Source organism: Saimiri boliviensis, chromosome 2, assembly GCF_048565385.1.
Source record: "Saimiri boliviensis isolate mSaiBol1 chromosome 2, mSaiBol1.pri, whole genome shotgun sequence".
NCBI lineage: Eukaryota > Metazoa > Chordata > Mammalia > Primates > Cebidae > Saimiri > Saimiri boliviensis.
In genome coordinates this window covers 114,288,286-114,305,548 of record NC_133450.1, presented here as the reverse complement: position 1 = coordinate 114,305,548, position 17,263 = coordinate 114,288,286, and the positions used below count along the sequence as shown (strand labels likewise).

The 17,263-nt window shown below is 41.8% G+C and overlaps 1 protein-coding gene and 1 non-coding gene across 2 annotated transcripts in view; one reads left to right on the top strand and one right to left on the bottom strand.

The window, feature by feature from the left end:
- The window catches only part of GPR176 (G protein-coupled receptor 176), a 130,042-nt gene that overhangs the window by 60,781 nt on the left and 51,998 nt on the right, over positions 1 to 17,263 (bottom strand). The gene's annotated exons all lie outside the window — the stretch shown is intronic.
- Positions 10,478 to 10,584, top strand: LOC120361428 (U6 spliceosomal RNA). Its single transcript, XR_005577621.1, has one exon. It is a non-coding gene; the product is annotated as a U6 spliceosomal RNA (small nuclear RNA).

The window sequence follows — 17,263 nt, the reverse complement described above, 5'->3', positions numbered from 1 at the left end:
AAATTTACATACGCATTGGCAATAAACAAAATTACATGTGCATTTTTCCTTTGACTCAGCAATCTCACTTTCATGAATCCATCCATAAGATAAACTTTCACAAATAAAAAACAATATATGAAATAGTTATTCATTGTAGCACTAGTTGTAATTGTGAAAGACTGGAAACAAAACAGACATCCACCAAGAAGGGAATCAGTTAAATTATGTACACACAATAGAGTTCTATGAATCATAAAAAGGGATAAGCAAATCTCTGAGTAGATATGAAAGGATTTTTCCAAGATATATTATAATTAAGTGAAAAAGAAAAGTGTAGAAAAGAATATATGGTATGCTACTTTTGCATAAAGGTGGAAAATAAAAATGTATATACTACATATATTTGTTTATTTTTGCAAAAGAAATACCAGAAAGATAAATGAAAAATGTATGGAAAATGGATATCTATAAGGGGTGGGCTATATGCTTTGGAAAGGACAGGCTAGGTTTTTCTTTCTTTTTTTTTTTTGAGATGGAGTTTCGCTCTTGTTACCCAGGCTGGAGTGCAATGGCGCGATCTCGGCTCACCGCAATTGCCGCCTCCTGGGTTCAGGCAATTCTCCTGCCTTAGCCTCCTGAGTAGCTGGGATTATAGGCACGCACCGCCATGTCCAGCTAATTTTTTGTATTTTTAGTAGAGACGGGGTTTCACCATGTTGACCAGGATGGTCTCGATCTCTTGACCTCGTGATCCATCCATCTCGGCCTTCCAAAGTGCTGGGATTACAGGCGTGAGCCACCGCGCCCAGCCCAGGCTGGGTTTTTCTAATTACCCTTCTTAATATACTTCTCCATTTTGAACAAGCTAAATGTTTAACATATTTAATAAATAACATTAAACTAAAATGAGGAAAAACAAACCCTAAGATTGAACAAAACAGAAACAAGTAAATGTAATTGTGTTTCAAATTAGTAATGTAAGCATAGGGGCAGGGCACGGTGGCTCACGCCTGTAATCCCAGTACTTTGGGAGACTGAGGTGGGTAGATCACAAGGTCAAAAGATTGAGACCACCCTGGGCAACATGGTGAAACCCCATCTCTACTAAAAGTACAAAAATTAGCTGGGCATGGTGGCACACGCCTGTAGTCGCAGCTACTTGGGAGGCTAAGGCAGAAGAATTGCTTGAACCTGGGAGGCAGAGGTTGCCATGAGCTGAGATTGCGCCACTGGACTCCAGCCTGGGTAACAGAGGGAAACTCTGTCTCAATTTAAAAAAAAAAAAAAAGTAAGCATCATGCCAAACACCTATGTAACAAACCTGCACGTGTATCCCCGAATCTAAAGTAAAAGTTGAATTTTTAAAATGTACTATTTTAAATGATACTATAAATGTGCAAAGAAATAAATCACTGAAACATATGAAGAAGGTGGACAGTCCAGAAGTCAGATTGTAAAGCATTCAAAGCAGGAGTGGGGTAGAGTGAGTAGTGGTACCTGGGTTCTTAAACCAAGGGAACAGGAGGGAGCAGCAGGATCAGGCAAGGGATACAGAGGAGGAAATAATGGAAATCTGAGGTGTGGGCAGGTGCCCAGAGAGGAGAAAAAGAATTAATACAAGGTATAATCAACACATGGAACAGAGTCATGAGGAGTCCAGAATCCGAGTGAACGATTAATTTTAGGAAGGTGGTTCTTACTCTGAGAGTAGAGAGGAAGGTGGCAGGTGATGTCCTGAGATGAAGCTATAAAGTGCAGAACGAATTTATAGGTGTTCATGCTGGCTGATGCCAATCAGTCCCATAATACATGGGCTACATGTCTAGTGGGGCCAAGGCCAACTGACTCTACCACCACCGTGCTGTTGAGTTTAAGGATTCTGCTAGAGGCTGCAATGGGACCACAGAAAAGGGGCACTATACTCATACTGGGGTTCAGATTCCAAATGTGAAGAATGAGAAAGAGTTAGGTAGAGAAGGATAGGAGAGGAGACAGCAGACACACAGACAGGGACATCTGGAAATGCACAGCTGGCCAGGAAATGCCAAAGTCATGTCTGACAGGAGGGGAGGTGAGGGGCAAGCCAGCTGGGAAACACCTCAGAGGACCCAGGGTTTGAACTTCACCCTGGAGACTACTGAGGGCCAAAGGAGGATTTTAGGCAGCTACGTGAAATCAGCAGATACGGTGTGGGGAGGATTTTAGAATGATTGGAAGAGCAAGACACAGGAGGGACAGAAATCTAGTTAGCACCTCTCCATGAGAGGTGAGCAAACAGTGGAGAAAGGGCAGATCCTGGAGGCATATTTATGAGGTAAAACTGATGGGAGTGAAAAGAAGAAAAGAGTGAAGTGAGGAGTGGACACAAGGCTAAGGCAGAATGGGGCCCAGAGCCATCATCTAGACTGCTCCCCACTGCCATCTACACTGCTCAGGACCGTCTATGATGAGTGATGTGAACTACAGCATCTGTGCTCAAGTACTCTGGAATAGGAGACAGTTTGGGTGGCTGGAGGGAAAGATTTTACATGAGCTTTGAAGTCTCTTCTAATGTTTATATTACTACCCGGATTCTAGCTACTCACTCAGGCTGATCCAACCTGAGCCTAGGCCATGATGCTACCCATTGAGACAATAAATGACACCTTACTAGAGAACTGGGATGGGGCTGGAAGGACCTTCTACCAACAGTATGAGATAGCTAAGTGCAAAGGGCACCAGGAATGAATGAATTGAGTTTTACACTGGTGCAAGGAGAAAGCAGGAGCAGGAAGCTAGCAGCAGAACAAAAATGTGGGATCACAAACAGCCACCCACCAATGAGTTTCTCCAGGCTCTTGGAGTACTTGCCACTTTATTTTTTTCTGAGACGGAGTCTTGCTCTGTCACCAGGCTGGAGTGCAGTGGTGCAGTCTCAGCTCACTGCAACCTCCGCCTCCCAGGTTCAAGTGATCCTTCTGCCTCAGCCTCCCAAGTAGCTGGGACTACAGGTGTGTGCCACCACGCCCGGCTAATTTTTGTAATTTTAGTAGAGATGGGGTTTCACCATGCTGGCCAGGATGGTCTCGATCTCTTGACCTTGTGATCTGCCCACCTTGGCCTCCCAAAGTGCTGGGATTACAGGCGTGAGCACCACACCCAGCCACTTGCCACTTTTTTTGACAAATGTGACTGATGGTCAGAAGCAATGTGACAGGTGATATGATCAGAATACAGGCTGCAGAGTGATTTTTCTCAACAGACAGTCCATAAGCCAGTATAAGAACAAGCAGGGCCCCCACACTGACTGTGAATATCAGGGAGCTTCCAAATGAAGGCAGGGCAGAGGGGGGATCTTCTGATTTTAGTAAGACATGCAAATGAGATACAAAGTAGGAATTAGCAACTTGCACACGTCTTCCCTGGAACTGGCACATGGCTAACCATGGAATCTAGGTCAGTCAAAGAGGTCACTCAAAGACAGAACAACACACTATGCATAGAGTCACTTTTAAAACTACTTTTCCAACAGTCTTGTTTTGGGGTTTTTTTACTGACTTTTAGGAGCGCTCAGGATAAAGGCTTTATTTAAGACTGACATTTTAAATTAGTTCTAACATTGGCCCACTAACCCAATGGTTGTAGCGAAATGTGGGGGATAGATCAAAATCTTAGTAACTATAAGCTTGCCAGTCCTTGTGCAGGGGCTGCCTGGACAGTGTTATGTCTATACGAAGGGGCAAAAGCCAGGGCAGGGTCTGGCCTCTGCAAATACTTGAAATTCACCTGAACAACCTGTCCAATGAGGTAACAGGTCTGGCTTCATAAAAGAGTCTGAGGTCACCAGAAATGGGAAATGGGCTTGCTAGTGAAGTAAGAATTCCTCTAAATACAGCCTGGGCAACCAGAGTGAAACTCTGTCTCAAAAAATAATAATAATAATAATAATTCCCTCAAATAAGTACTTAGTCCTACGGAACACTTTCTGAGTCATCGAAGTCTCCAAAAGCACTGTTTATACACTCCCCTCTGCATTCTGTTCAAGAGGCAGTACTGTCCTTCATCCCCACAGCTGTTTATTTTTTGGGAAAAAAAAAAAAAAAAAAGAACCCTGTTGTGAGTTTTTGTTGTTGTTGTTGTTGTTTTTGAGACGGAGTTTTGCTCTTGTTACCCAGGCTAGAGTGCAACGGTGCGATCTTGGCTCACCGCAACCTCCACCTCCTGGTTCAGGCAATTCTCCTGCCTCAGCCTCCTGAGTAGCTGGGATTACAGGCACATGCCACCATGCCCAGCTAATTTTTTGTATTTTTAGTAGAGACGGGGTTTCACCATGTTGACCAGGATGGTCTCGATCTCTTGACCTCGTGATCCACCCGCCTCGGCCTCCCAAAGTGCTGGGATTACAGGCTTGAGCCACCGTGCCCGGCTTGTTGTGAGTTTTTTAGCTATTTTAGGGTCCATCATTTTACTTTAAAAAGGCCTCTATCAAGGGTATTTTAGAAAATAGTTAGGTTTGGTGAAATAAAAAGTACTCTGTATCTTTTCCTCCGTCAAACTATTTTAAAGTAAGGAAGAGATTCTTGGGTCTGGAGTCCCAGACATAGCAGTTGAAGCCACAAGAGGCAGCGGCAAGCTGCTCATGACATTGCCGCCGAGCCGTGGAGAAGAAACAGCTTTGTCATGATGCTGACCTCAGGCAGGTGTCTCAGTTCCCAGAGGTGCAGCCCTGAGCCATCAATCCTCCCAGACAGGAGCCACTTGTCACAAGCTGTTTATGAAGCACAGCTATGTGGCGAAATTGTCCTTCTCCGTTCCTTATTGTTTTTCTTCTCTCTTCTCCTCATCTTCATTTCCTCATTTTTTGTTCCCTTTTTAATCCCTTCATTCTTTGTTTCTTTCAATTATTTTTTATTATTTTATTTATTTTGAACTCTTGTTCAAAGGCCTACTGCCTCTCTGCAATAGCACAATATTAATCCTTTACCCCAATCACATTTGATCCTTAGAAATATTCCCCATCTTGTTTGACCTCTTCCAACTTTATCCCCAAATCTTAGTAACCATCAGCTTGCCAGTCCTTGTGCAATATATTTTTTTAAACATAGACATCATAGATGTGGGATAATGGTGTTCCATTAGTATATCTAGAAGTATAAACAGTTTTTAAGAGGTATATTCATTTCTTAGGACTGCTAAGAAACAAGTTACCACAAATTTCTTGGCTTTAAACAACGCACAACACTCATTTATTGTCTTACAGTTCTGGAGGCCAGAAGTCCAAAATCGGTTTCATTGAGTTAAACTCAAGGCATCAGCAGAGCCAATTCCTTTGGCAGTTCTAGGGGAGAATCTGCTTCCTAGCTGTTCCACTTCTGAAGGATCCGCTTCATGATCCCTTCCTCGTGTCATTCCAACCTCCGGCCTCCACTGTCACAGCACCTCCTTCTGTTATGTAGTCAAATCTCCCTGTGCCTCACTCTCACAAGAACATTGGTGATAACATTTAAGGCCCACCCGGATAATCCAGGAAAATCTCCCCATCTCAAGATCCTTTATTTGATCACATCTGCAAAATCCCTTTTGCCATATAATGTAATAGCTACAGGTTCCAGGAATTAGAACATGGATATCTTGGGGGCCCACCACAGAGGGGCTACAGCAACTCCATCCATTTCTATTCCCTTCAAGAGAGCAGCAAAAGTGAATGACCTCACTTAAAGGATAACCATGAATCTCCTCCTATTGGAAGAAAATTATCAGTTCTAGTACTTTATTGCTAACATATTATTTGTGATCTCTTACAACCTATCTCTACTTATCAGTGTGTCATAACACTAAGACTAGAAAACTAACAAAATGCAGAGCTGGTGTGGGAGGCATAATTCTAAACTGACCTCCCAGATCCCCAACTCCTCGTCTACATACTCTGGATAATCCTCTCCCCTTGAGTATGGGTGGGACCTGCGAATATGATGGTATGTCACTCCCTTGATCACACTGCATAACATGTGAAACTCTGTCAGAGCCCACTGACTGAGATTCTCCTGCTGACTTTGAGGTGAGGTGCCATACTGTAAGAGGGCCCCGTCACTACAAACTGAAGAAGGGTTTCTAGGATCTTAGAGTCCCAGGTAATAGCCAGCAAGAAAATGAGGACCCCATCCTAGAACTGCAAGAACATGAATTCTGCCAACAACTTCAATGGGCTTGGAAGAGGACCTCAGCGAAGACAGCCTCAGATGAGATCACAGCGCCCACTGACACCTTCACTTCAGCCTGGTGAGACCTGGAGCAGAGGACCCAGCCTACCCATGACAGAATCCTGGCTCAAAGAAACTGAGATAATAAATTTGTGTTGTTTTAAGTCACTAACTGTTAAGCAAAATAGAAAACTAATACAGTTGGCAAGCACAGAATTTGAACAGGGAATTACAATGACAGACTTTGGGAGGGTCAATAAACTATCTGAAATTATATGAAAATTTTAGAGTATATCTGCATTTAACTAAGGAATGGGTTCATAACTTGCATCATATCCTCAACATACGAGTGGCCCAAAACAGATGAAGAACACCAAACTGGGAGTCTAATGGAGCAAAATACAATCTTTTGAGGTCCTAATCTGATACGATTTCAGAATAAGAAAGTTCCATAAAGTAGGGACTAATACATCTTTCTTTGTTAATATCTTTCCACCTCTTATCACACAGGGCAAGGTAGAAAGTGAAGGTGCAGGAGTGCATTTCCTTGCAAAGTATTTCTGTAGAAATATAGTACTTCCTCCCTCCCTCAGGGCAGGATTCACTGCCTTTAACAGAACTAATACATGACAGACAGGGCTCATCATCAAAGTTGCCTTCCTTGATTATCACCTCGACCTCATCCTCATGGCCCCTTTCCTAACACTCTGCTATAGTTTCTCACCGCTCTATGGCTAAAGGCTTCAAAATCCTGTGCCAGGATTCCCTCAATGAACTAAGTCCTCACTCTTCATCTCAAAAGTATCTGCGCAAACATTTCCATCCATGCAGGTGACAAATGATTAATGGAGTGATATCTTTCTATTACTTGATTTCTTAGCAACCAAAAAAGTCAACCTGCCTGGGAATCTAACCAATCAGGATTTTAATTCAAAGCACATACATTCATCTAATGTCAATACCATGCTATGTACTGATCCCTACTGAAAGTTAAAATGGAAAGACATTCATAAATAAGTTCTGAATTAGCAAATTAGATTGGTTTTTAATTGGAAAGGGGTAATGAGGCCAATTTTATCCAATTCAGCATTTATTTTCTAAGCACTTACAAATACCCAACCCACAAGTTAGGCTCTATAGAGAATACAAAGATTTCTAAAACAGCTTCCTTACATTACCAAAGTTAGAATATGCTGGTGGCAGTAACATGAAAATAACTCAGTAACTCTTTTAAGGCAGGAAGAAAGAAGTTGTATAACAGAAATACAAACAACATTGTAGGAGAAAAGAAGAGGTATGAAGTCTGACATGGTGGGCCTTGAAGAATGAATAGGTGAGAGCATTTGGGATGTCCATTCCAAACTGAAGTAGCATGAAGTCAAAGATGGAGAGAAAGCTAAACATACACGACGTGTGCACAGAGGGAGTATGTCGAGGAGGAGTACAGGCTGACAACTGGATGCAAGAGGGCATGAGGCTGGACACAACAGGATAGCCCATGCAGGATGGGACCCAATTGTAAGAGATCAAAATAGACCAATTTTATCCTATAGGTAATGTGATACCATGAAAGGATTTCATTGTGGTGTTGTCGCTGCTGCTAGTGTATGTGTATTAGGGCATTCTTGCAGTGCTGTAAAGAAATATCTTAGCCTGGGTAATTTACAAAAAAGAGGTTTAATTGGCTCACAGTTCTGCAGGCTGAACAGGAAGCATAATGTCAACATCTGCTGGGGATGCAGGCACATCACATGATGAAAGCAGAAGCAAGAGAGAGTCAGGAGGGAGGTGCCACACATACCTTTAAATGACCAGATATTGTAAGGACTCACTCACTTATTGCAAAGATAGCACCAAACCATGAGGGATCTGCCCCCATGGTGGGGACAAATATCCAAAATCCGTGTGTGTGTGTGTGTGTGTGTGTGTGTGTGTAAAATCCTGAGAGTAATACAATCCAAACAGTGATTTAAGAAAATACCTTTGGTAGCAGTAGCAGAAACCACTTGCAGAAGCTAAAGATCAGAGAAATGAAAAACAGTGAAGTGTCCATTAGAATAATACAGGTCCTGATAGCTAACATGTTTTTTTGTTTGTTTGTTTTTTGTTTTTTTGAGACAAAGTCTCACTCTGTCACCCAGCCTGGAGGGCAGTGGTGCAATCTTGGCTCATTCCAACCTCCGCCTCCCGGGTTCAAGTTGATTCTCCTGCCTCAGCCTCCCGAGTAGCTGGGACTACAGGCACATTGCACCATGCCAGGCTAATTTTTTGTATTTTTAGTAGAGAGAGGATTTCACTGAGTTAGCCAGGCTGGTCTTGATCTCCTGACCTCGTGATCCACCTGCCTTGACCTCCCAAAGTGCTGGGATTACAAGCATGAGCCACCACGCCCAGCCAGCTAACACGTATTAAACACTAAGCACTATACTTGTATTGTCTTATTTGATCTTCAAGACAACCTCACAAAGCAGGTACTAGACTACCCTCATTTTCTGCCTAAGAAAACAGAGGCTTTGAGAAGTTAAGCGGCTCTCCCAAAGTCATAAAGGTAGTGAGTAGAAGGAACAGGTTCTTAAATCAAGTTTGAACCCAAAGCCCAAATTTTTACTACACTGATTCTCAAGTAACAAGGTCTGAACTAGAGCAGTGGCAGGTGATAATGGGAAACATTTCAGGGTCAGAATCAATTTGGGAATGAAGAAGAGGAAGAGAGAGAAATCAAACATAACAAAGATTTCTTGCTGAGCTGTGTGCAGGTGGGGACATCACAGGCCAAGATGACAGCACAGAACTGAAAATTCCATCACTGGCTACAGCAAATGAAAAGCTACTAAATCTGTGAATTTCATGGGTGACCTCAGCTCATACACTGGCACCTCATTCTATGAGAATTTAGCCAGCTATGGGCTAGTTTTTCTTATTAATATATATTCAATAGAAGCTGAAGTAGCTTCCTAGTAAACCAACCAAGTGGGAGGCACTGACACCTACGTACGGGCACCCCGCACCTTTACCATCACCACAAGCCAGCCTCCATGATTGCCAACGGGTCATCTGCTTTTCATCTTATTATATTCTTGTCCCCTTTTGGCCATTCTATTCATTAACTACATCTTTGTCACCAAGCAGAGAAGCACAGATGGTGAAATTCAAACTGATAAAAATCTGCCCATTAAGTGTTTCTGATTAAAGATTTTCAAGGGCAGGTATCAAAACTGCTGTGCAAAAAGGAAATCTATGAAATCAACTAGCCATGCTTTCCCCAAAACCTAACAGCATGATGAACTCAAAATTTATTATATAAAGGTTAGGTATCAAGAAGCTGTCTGTAAGTCTCAAGTGACTTATTTTAAGTCTGTAGTCTCTATATGAGTTTCCACCAAATAGGTGGGTGACACTTGAGAGCTTCAACACCAGCCATTTTCCTCTTCTTTCATTGATCTTCCTTAGATTTGCACATCTTTTCCTAAAATTGACCTGTGGTAAGTAACAACACCCTCAATAGTGACTCCACAAGAGTTGACAGCCCCTCAGGGGTTATGTCAGATGTTTACCAGTGACAACTCACATGGATGATCTGCTGATTTGAAGAGTCATAAAGCCTGTGATATCATCCATTTTCACCAGACCAAACCTTCTCCTAAATTAATATTAACCTAATTGGCATCCTTTTTTTATATTGACAGAGCTTTATGCAGTAACAAATTCCAAAGTTCTTCCATCTCCTCAATCACATTTCTTTCATCTTGCTATGTATTGTTAGCTGCATTGGGACAGTAGTTTACATGTGTTACGTGGTCTGCAGTTTGTCATTCAGAAGCATTCAGGTGTCAAGTGATTTTTCTCTTGTATACTTAGAGAAGTCATCATTGTTGCTTCACCTTTTATCATCTTTACTTTCTTAAAAGTCAGTAAGACTTGGAAAAATAGAATGTTTCTTATTAGCATCACTTTCCATACACCTTACATGAGGCCAATAATGTCATAAAAACCCCTTAAAAATTAATCGCAATTCAGGCAGGGTGCAGTGGCTCAGGCCAGTAATCCCAGCACTTTGGGAGGCCGAGACAGGCGGATCACCTGAGGTCAGGAGTTTGAGACCAGCCTGACCAACACGGAGAAATCCCACCTCTACTAAAAATGCAAAATTAGCTAGGCATGGTGGCACAAGCCTATAATCCCAGTTACTTGGGAGGCTGAGACAGGAGAATCACTTGAACCTGGGAGGCGGAAGTTGCATTGAGCTGAGATGGCACCATTGCACTCCAGCCTGGGCAACAAGAGCCAAACTTCATCTCCAAAAAAAAAAATATATGGTGCTCGCTTCGGCAGCACATATACCAAAATTGGAACGATACAGAGAAGATTAGCATGGCCCCTGTGCAAGGATAACACACAAATTCGTGAAGTGTTCCATATTTTTTTATATAAAAAAAGAAAAAAAATTATGAGTCTACCATACACTAACAGAAAATAGAGTCCAGTACATAACCAATACTGCCATCTGTTGGTGCCAGGCAGTGTTGACTCTCTTTTGTTTGGTATAATGGCTTTCTTTGTTTCTACCTGACAAAGTTAATAGTTTCAAAATTCCTGTATATGGGAGCCACTATCTCACTTTTCACTTTTTGAGCCTGATAAAAGCAAAAACAACCATTTCTGAAAATGTCTTAGATTATCATGACAACACAAACTTGAATTTCTATTGTTTCTTTGACTACAAAGGTAGTCATAATTTGTTTGATAAGGTGTCTTCAGAGAATTGTCTTTGCAGGATTGATGCTAGATGGACAAATATTTTCGTATCAGTCTTTGAGCTGACACTTTAAAGCATTCCTGGAGAACTGCGTATGTTCTCACACACAAGCAAAGTTGACTCATTTGTAAATAATGAACTTTTCAGTGCTATCTATTTCTAGACAATAGACAGTATTAGGAAGCCTACTGGAGCAACAGTCAGCAAACAGATTCTTATCCAATTTGCCACTCAGTTCCTTGAGCTTGGTCAAATGCTGACTCATAATTTCTTCATGTAGGACATGGGATTTTAATGCCAATCCTCCTCACCTAATGGGTACAAATAAGATAACATGTGAAAATGTTTTAAAACTATGAAGTATAACAAAAATTTTAAGGCCGGGCGCGGTGGCTCAAGCCTGTAATCCCAGCACTTTGGGAGGCCAAGGCGGGTGGATCACGAGGTCGAAAGATCGAGACCATACTGGTCAACATGCTGAAACCCCGTCTCTACTAAAAATACAAAAAAACTAGCTGGGCGTGGTGGCGCATGCCTGTAATCCCAGCTACTTAGGAGGCTGAGACAGGAGAGTTGCCTGAGCCCAGGAGGCGGAGGTTGCGGTGAGCCGAGATCGCGCCACTGCACTCCAGCCTGGGTAACAAGAGCGAAACTCCGTCTCAAAAAAAAAAAAAAAAAAAAAAAAAAAAAAAAAAAAAAATTTAAATATGCTCTTTATCATCTTGCTTAACTCAGAGAAGTTTCTTCCATATACAGAAACTACCACCTGTCATCATCTGACTTATCATCTGGTGTGTATTTTGTACAGATATTTGGGAATCTATTCTATATCCCTCACAATTTATATATATATATATATATATATATATATATATATATATATATATATATATTTAACCTGAGTGTGGTGGCACACACCTGTAGTCCCAGCTACTTCCAAGGTGGGAGGATGGCTTGAGCCTAGGAGGTTGAGGTTGCAGTGAGCTGAGATTGCACCACTGCACTCCAGAGACAGACCGTGTTACAGATAAACAGAGAGAGAGGGAGAGAGAAAGAGGGAGAATAGGTGATCTACAGTATCTTCTGTTCCTTCAAAGTGGTCTTAGAATCAGGGGGAAAAAATAAGATTACTTCTTCAAATCACAAATAGAGACTTCTTTACTAGCTCCAGAGCTTGGCTGCCTTATTTGTTTAATATTATTTTATCATATTTTTCTTTATAAAGCAACTAAAAGTCTCATAAGACAACCCAATTACTGAGTCTAGCAGCTCTGAAAACACCTTAAAAAATCCATGTTGGTCCTCATTGCTATTTATATCCTCCCTTTTTCATTCTTTAGTTTGCTGTCTCATTAGGCTTGGGAAGGTCACTTTTATCAGTTACTGTTGCCAGAAAACATAAAAACAAGATGGAGGGCAAAGCTAAGAGGAGAGTAAGTTTCTCCTCTCTCCCAGCCCTATCCAAATGTAGGCAAACACAAAAGATGGTCCAACAAATGTAAGCAAAAACTTTTCTAAATATTTTATTGCCTTGTATTAAATTAGCATACACCTTTGAACTAGATCACAGATGCATTAAGCCCAGGCCTCCTCCATGCTTCCCTTTTTTTTTTTTTTTTTTTTTTGGAGACAGAGCATTACTCTATCACCTAGGCTGGAGTGCAATGGCGGATCTCAGTTCACCGTAATCCTCGCCTCCTGGGTTCAAGTGATTCTCCTCTCTTAGCCTCCTATGCAGCTGGGACTACAGGCATGAGCCACCACACCTAGCTAATTTTTGTATTTTTTGGCAGAGATGGGGTTTCACCAGGCTGGTCTCAGACTCCTGACCTCAAGTAATCTGCCCACCTCGGCCTCCCACAGTGCTGGGATTACAGGCATGAGCCACTATATCCGGCCCAACTCTATGCTCTTTTCATTGCACATGCAGTATTTCCTGAAAGAGATGTTCAAAAGAATGACACAGACACATTTCCTTCACTAGGAAGAATTCTTCCCAGCTTTGCTGAGGTGTAACTGAAAATAAACACTGTGTCTATTCAAGGGATACAACATGATGTTTTGATACACATGTACATTATGATTACCACAATCAAGCTAATTAACATATTCATCACCTCCCATAGTTACCTTCGTGTCTGTGGCTGTGTGTGTGTGTGTGTGTGTGTGTGTTGAGAACATTTAAGATCTCTCAGCAAACTTCAAGTTTACAATACAGTATTATTACCTATAGTCACCACACTATATGTCAGATCTCCAGAACTTATTAATCCTGTACAACTGATCCTTTTTACCTTTTGACCAATATCTCCCCATTTGTCCCACCTGCTGGAAGCCATCATTCTACCCTCTGCTTCCATAAGTTCAATGTTTTTAGATTCACATATAAGTAAGATCATATAGCATATGTCTTTTTTTGGCTGGCTTATTATACTTAGCATAATGTCCTCCAGGATCACCCATGCTATTGCAAATGACAAGATTTCTTTCTTGTGGCCAAATAATATTCACACGTGTGCATGTGTGCGTGTGTGTGTATCACATTTTCTTTATCCATTCATCTGTTGACAGACACAGGCTGATTCCCTACCTTGACTATTGTGAATAATGCTGCAATGAGCATAGGAATGCAGGTATCTCTTTAAGATACTGATTTTATTTCCGCTGGCTATGTGCCCAGAAGTGGGACTGCTGGATCATATGGTAGTTATGTTTTTAATTTTTTAAAGAATCTCTATATACCCTTTTCCATATGGTTGTGCCAATTAATTTACATTCGTATCAGTGTACAAGAGTTCCTGCCTTTACTTATAAAACCACTTTAAAGCTCTTCGGATAATAAAGCTCATTATTCTTCAAAAGTAGAGAATAAAACAAAAAATAAATGACCAGAGTGACAGGGATGGATGGCTGGCCAAAAGGCCAATACTGAAGAAACCCCTATGTATTTACACAGTAAGGACATGGTCCTTCTTGAATGTCCCAGATAGGGTAAGATGAGAGCAGGCATTGCTGAATGTATGTGTCTGTGACTGGGCCTGAAGGATGGTACAACTCGGTAAAGATTACCAAAGGGTTACTGAGTGCTGTAATGATACCACAATGGTACCGTAAGTACCACATTTGATGGAAGAAAACTAGAGAACAAATGGGATCAGTTACCATTTTAGAGACTACTGGGCCTTCCCCTCACTTAAAAATGAGAAAAGTGAGGCCTTAAAAGGTTAAGTGATTTGCCCAAGTCCATAAATAGGGTAGAGGCAAAGCTAGGACTAAAATCCTGTTTCTTAACTCCCTGTCCAGTACTAAAACCTTGACCATTGAGGGTGGTGCTGCTTGGGAACCCACTTAACCTCCTTCTGTAATGCTGGAAGAATATGGTCCCAGGAGCCACATAGCCTGGAACAGGTCAGTGGTCATCAGCTGATATTTAGATGCCTATGGGAAACATAAAGCAACTTAATCCCAAAGGTCTATTGAAGGGTTTAGGCCAGTTAATCCCACCACACTTCACATCCCTGTCTTATGTCCAAAACTGTGCTCACACCCTCATGTTCATGCTGCTCAAACCATCCCCTCCTTGACCTTACTCCTCTTTCCTCTCTAACCTTTCACTGGACCCTCGAGAACTTGTTGCATGATAGGACTAACAACATCCTGCCTACTTCACAGAACTTGGCCTTAATCAAATCCCAAGGGTCCACTTCCCCACTGGATGACATGCAGTCTCCTGGACACCCCACCTTGGGGTTGAGAATGAGGTCATCCTTCCTATTCCTCACCCCCCATTTGTACGTCTAACACACTGCCCTTCTGTATTTATACAAAATCCTGGCTCCTTCAACTCCTGTCATCTGGTTACATCCCTTTCAATTCCCTCTTTGTTTCTGTAACCTATCAGCCTCCAGGTAACTCCTTCTCATTTGCTGAAGATTTTAGTACCTGACTCATTGCCTCTGTCCCACCCAGGCCTTGTCATTATTTAGAATAATTTCAAAGTCCTCTATGGGTGATAAAACCCACAAGGCCTATACTTATCAACTCCAATGAACTTCACCTTCTCTCTACTCACACACACATTAAACACCTGCAACCTTCTCAGGACTCAGAACTTCTCTAGCTAGGAAATCTTAAACTCTTGGCACAATGGCTTCAAACGAAGAAATTTCCTCTCTACTTTCTCATCTTCCACTCACTTCCAAAACCACTGCAATGGACCCCCGCCACTATTTTGAAACAGTTTTCTCCCAAAGTCATCATGCATTCCTCTGCATCCAGTGGACACAGTCTGGTCTGTCCCTGCTGGGTCTGATGCCACTGATCAGACCTCCTGGATATCTTCTGCTGTCTTTGCTTCCAAAGCACTTCACTACCACAGCTCTTCTGCCACCTCTTTGACCATTTCTTGATTGTCTGCTGTCTCCTGTATGGCACTCCCTTTCTTCAACCTGTTTGTTAAAATGTCCACTTCAACATTAGGTGAATTCATCCACTCTCGTGGTTTGAGCTACCACCCATTTTGATGACTTCCATACTTACACCCTCAAGCTTTTAGATTCTTAGATCTAATTGGGTATTTCACAGGTACCTCAAATTCAATTTGTACCAAACTTAATGCTTTATCTTCTATATGCCCTATTTTACCCTCTCCTAAACTCAGTCTCTCTCCTCTCTCTCTCTCAATCCCCCTCTCCTGCCCACCCCACAACTCTCTCTTTTCCCTCCACACCCTCAGAAGCCCAACATAGGGAACTAAGAATTATCCTTGGCTCCATCTTAACCCAACTTTCAGCCCTGATCAATCACCAAGGACTGAAAATTTTATCTCCTTTACTTCTTGAATGTGTCACAAACTCTTTAACCTTGTTGCCATTCCCTAGCCTACGCCCTCATTATACCTAAGCTAGAAATCACAACGGCCTCCTAATTAGTCTCCCTACTTCCAGGTTTACCTCCATCACCTCCAGCCTTCACACAGCACACAGAATTATCTCGCTAAAACATAAACTTGTCCTTATCACTGCCCTGTTAAAAACCACTCCATGGCTCCTTGAGGCTTAGAAGACAAACTCCAAGGTTCCTAACCAGCCAGTTCGGCCTTGTGGATCTAGTTTCTGCCCACCCCTCTAGCCTCACCTTTCACCTTATAATTTATGCTCCCACCACTCTGTCTATGATCTCCAAGTACCATGCGGCTGCTCTTGCTGGCCTGTCTCCAGCCCTGCACTTAGCATAATGAATTATAACTTAGTTTATATTTCTCTCTTCCCCAATAGACCATAAGCTGGCTCCCCGGGGGAGCAACTGAATCTTATTCATCTTTGTATCTCCAGCGTTTAATAAAGGGGTTGGCATACATTTAGCATTCAATTAATGCTGATGAATGAATGGATACAACTAGAAACTTCCTATTAAAAGGAATGACTTTCTACCTACCATGTCATTAAAGGACCTAACAGTATAGAGTTCTCAGGCAATCAATCGGTCAAGTGTCCAGTGGGGATTTGGCTGTTAGGGAGAAATTGTTTTATTCCCACATACCTTACACTTAAATGCAAAACTGATTAGGATTTTTCACAATCCAGTTATCCTCTTAATAATCACCACACTAGCCACAGTCTTAGAGGCAGTACTGGGTGTAGCTAGCCCCTTTTAACAAGTTTAACATCTTTGTGTGCTACTGTCTGTTAATAAAATTTACATTTCTCACTGTTACTAATGTGTTGTGTTTTATCCCCAGATCACACAAATGAATGCATGGTTCAAAAGTGCTCACTAGAGTATAAACATAGTAATGAATACAGCAACAAAAATCCTAGACCTCACAATGTGTTAAATGCAAACAGTGAATCTCACTCTAGTACAAGTAGAGAATGTGAACATGCAACTGTGCTGATTTCTCACAAGTGAAAGTAAGTCTCAGCAATTGCCAAGGAATATATTGGACAATTATTTCATTTGCCAGTGTGTTCCTGTCACAAACCCTTATCAAAGAGCAGCTTGAAGCAGTCAAAGATTTCATAATATTTTCAAATTACATTTCAAAATTTGCACAACACCCTCCCTATTAAACTTCCTGAATTGTTCCAAAACATGTATGAAATAATGCTTTCTGGTATGAAATTGACTCATTTTGTCATTAAGGGCAGAAAGAGACCAAAACTACAGAAGCATTATTCAAACTTACATCTCTGAGACAAAATAAAGATTATTCTATTTTTTTTTTTTTTTTTTTTTTTTTTGAGACGGAGTTTCGCTCTTGTTACCCAGGCTGGAGTGCAATGGCGCGATCTCGGCTCACCGCAACCTCCGCCTCCTGGGCTCAGGCAATTCTCCTGCCTCAGCC